The sequence below is a fragment of the Halictus rubicundus genome, chromosome 9 (assembly GCF_050948215.1).
Source record: "Halictus rubicundus isolate RS-2024b chromosome 9, iyHalRubi1_principal, whole genome shotgun sequence".
In the NCBI taxonomy this organism is placed as follows: Eukaryota; Metazoa; Arthropoda; class Insecta; order Hymenoptera; family Halictidae; genus Halictus; species Halictus rubicundus.
Window position 1 is genome coordinate 4,651,334 of NC_135157.1, and position 3,904 is coordinate 4,655,237.

Sequence of the window (3,904 nt, forward strand, 5' to 3'; positions counted from 1 at the left end):
AGTAATAGTGCTGCCGGGATCGTTATCGCGAAACAAGGTTCTACCTCAGGCATGGTAAAAAATGAGCCACGCTTTGTTTTAATGGCGGTCGCGTCGATAATGCGGCTGGCAAAGTGACGATAAATTATGGGCCCATCTTTGAGAGCCGCGAAATCTTCGATATTAATGCGTCCGCTTCCTCGGACGTAATACATCCTGCTCGTTGATATTTGAGAACATAATTACGATTATTCGTGGCCGATGCCTTTTTTAATGCCGCCGATGATCGCCTTTACACGAGCAACAGCTTCCCTTCCGAATAACTTTGCGTCTTTTATTGGCGCGCGAGACAAATGATGATAATTAATCGCTCGCGATCGCGTGGCCGTATCAGCTGCGAAATTTGACTGGTGAGAAATCTGATACAATTAATAAACCTTGACGCGGAGCTTTTAGATTATACATTCTCTAGATTGATTAGATCTTTCAGGTTCAGCGTGTTTTCCGACTTTCATTTTGGAATTTGCATCGACGTAATTTTATTGAAACGCGTTTTAAATTGCGCCACTTTGCTAATTCATTTATGTCAGCGACCATTTTATTTGTGAAATTCAGGGACGTCGACCGACTATAAATTTCTTTTTGTAAGACTAATATGGTATAACGTTACAGACGTTAACATAATAGGATGATTTAGAGTTTTTAATATTCTTCGAGGCTATCTTACAATTCTAGAAAATTCCTAACAATTTACTCGATATATATTCAAAACACGGGTCTAACCAGAGACATATATCGGCTAGGAGATACTATTTTTTGATCCACGCCGAACGTAGAAAAGGTCAGCGAAGTTCTAGAGGCGACCGAGATCTCTCGAGTGACCCCATCGCAGTGGGGATAGTTCTGGGACCTTTATGGGCTAGGCATGTGGGACATATATAGAGTAAACACTGTACAGCGTACGGACATCTTCCGTGAATGTTTGTTTCGTTTGACGGCTTCATTGTTGAAATATTTTATTAAATGCAATGTACTTCCTGCATGACATATTAAAACAATTCAGAATCCCTGTATATTATGTCGTGTTGACTGCCATTACATAACGAAGTGAATAAAACTAATTTGACAAGCTTTATGTAAAGTATGAGTGTTCAGTAATTGGAATAAAATACAACTCAACCTTAAAAATGGTACTGGAAAGGATTAATTGCAAATTTTTAAGATTCTGGTTCGAATGCAGCAGCTTTTAAGGTGTTTTTTTTTCATTATTGTATAGTTCTTTTTGAGTAGAATTAGGAAAGTAGAAGGGTATGATCTGGGGCGAAGCATTTCTTTGTCCGCAGCGCGTTCGTTTTCGGTCGGCGAGTGGCGTGATCGAAATCAATTACTCATTAATCGTTCTCGTTCATCGGCGCTGCCCCCGCGCTCGTAATTAACGGTGATTAATTGGATTGGATGCCGGTCGGGCATATTTTACCGTGTCCGAAATTCGCCGCGGGCTTTCGACGGCCCGATACTCGTAACCGAATCCGAAAGGCATGGATAACATCGGGAGTCGATGCCGATGGGACGGGAAGATTTGAATAATCATTGATCGTCATGCGATCGAGAATGGCGTACCCTCAAAGGATTTATGTGTACTTGCTTCCTTATGCAATACACCCGTCGGTACCGTCCCGGGCGAAAATTAATTAACCGTTTCGTGGTTACCGAGGTATTTCGGGAATTGCCAATTAGAAAATGGAGAAATCAGCCTGTAATCAACATCATGTATTGATTTTATATTATATCGTTGTTATGTTGAATTCATTTAAGAATCTTCGAAACCTTACAGAAATTCTCTAGGTAATCTTATTTTCCTTGAATATCGTTAGTAGACTGCGCGGATTCTATGCATTTGCAACAAGAATAAATAAAAGAAATAATATGGAGACATTAAATGGATTTAGGAGTGAATTTACATTATTTCAGATTTATTAAAATTATTAAAAAAAGAAATACATACGTCCTCGTGTAACTTCTGCTGCTTGGAATTAGATAATTTTTGCATAAAAATCCGTACTCTAGTCATTAGTTAGCTTCATATTCTTTTAGCATGGTTTACCTTAAGAAATAAGATGCGAGACTTGTCAAGTATGTCGATTATAATATTTAAAGAACATAGATCAAAAAATATTTTAAAATATTTCTTGGTCCCCACATTTTAAGGTTTGATATTAACACTAGAACTATCGAGTAATAAATATAACTGATGTATATTGCTTTGTAATAATGACAATACTACATCTGTTCAAACCTCATACCATTTTTATTCTATCATGTGCTTTAATGAAGAAGTTGATTAAAAAATTTCTGGTAAAAATATTTTTATAGTTTCAGTAATCGTGAAAGAAAAAATTAGGAATCAGCCATTTCGACTGATTCGAAAGTTTACCGTTAAGGAATAGTGGTTGCTCGATAAAGACGTCGAGCACATGATAACTGTCACAGAAGAGTCCCAGCTTCTTGAAAATCCCAATTTTGCAGGTTCATCGACCGAGCGTCCTATAGAGGTCCTCTAAAGTTAGCTAAAGGTTTCCCGCATCCTCGATCGTTATTCCCCGGGTTATTCGTTGCTGTACCCGCTATATTTGGTATTTAGACCGCGCGTGCAGGTGACAATCGTTCGTAGATAAGGTATCAGATGTACACGCGTCACGGATGAGTTAAGAATCAGGAACGGCAGCGTAGACGAGGAGAAAACGGTTGGGTTAATCGACGGCGCTAACAGGCGCCAAGTAATTTTCTATTCGCATGGTCGTCCTTTCGACTTAATCACAGGCTGACGAGTTCAGCCGAGGGGGACCGCTTTGATCACCGTCCTCATTAGCGAAATCCGGAACGCCACTTCCGCCGACTAATTTACACGAAAAACCGGAACGTTTGACATAATCTCAGCATCTGTTCTCGCATCGAACCGGCTGGATCCCCTTGACGAATGATTTTTACGCTCGAAACCGCAAGCAACGGTGAAAGAGGACGGAAGAATCAGGACTGGCAGAGTGATCAGGATACGAGAAGAGGATGCTGCGAAGAGTAACTCGAGCCACGAAGATCTATGAGTGATCTGACCCGTTGTGCCAGCAACCTAACAAGATGTACGATCTTCTGCGGCGAAGAGGGCGCCTGGAAAAACAATTAATCGGTCGTGGTACCTAACCAGGGCACAAATTAGTTCTGCCATCAGCCGGCTACTTTGAAGGCGAACAAACGCGGTCGCAATCTTCTATCTGTTATGGCGAGCGTCTCTGTCCACAACGAAGCAAATCATACGTTAATTGCCACAAATCACGGGTCACGGAACGTAACAATAGGCTGCTCGATAGTATTTATTGGAGCCCCGAGCAGCGGGTGGTGTTAGGAATGCGAACGATGCGCTAACGTCGTGTTGAGATCGTCAAACCAACTTGAACAGACAAGGAGAAGCTGAGAGTATCTCAGACGATGCAGACTCGCTATTGTTCTTTGTGGAACATCGTCTGCTGCATTGCGTGCGAAAGACACTCGGCTGAAATATCCGGGCGATTGCGGTGAAACATAATGGTCCAAAGTAATTGATTTACGATTTTCTGTTATAATTTCGAAAACATGAAATTTGCAAAACTGAACGTAGACACATTTTAATGTCTGTAATCTTCAATCTTGCAATCTATCTTATCTATATATAAGATACAGTGCACCTATAGGAAACTGAAGACTCGTTTTTTCTCGAAAATGTGACGTATTAACACGTCTCTAAAAAGATTGGAAAATCTTTTTGATGATTGAATCGATCATAGATTCAAAGACCGAAGCTTCTCCTTTACAACCCCACTAACATGATGTACCACTTTTATTGGTTGTTTAATGCATTTCTCTTCACTTGCATAAATTAACGAGTTTGCAG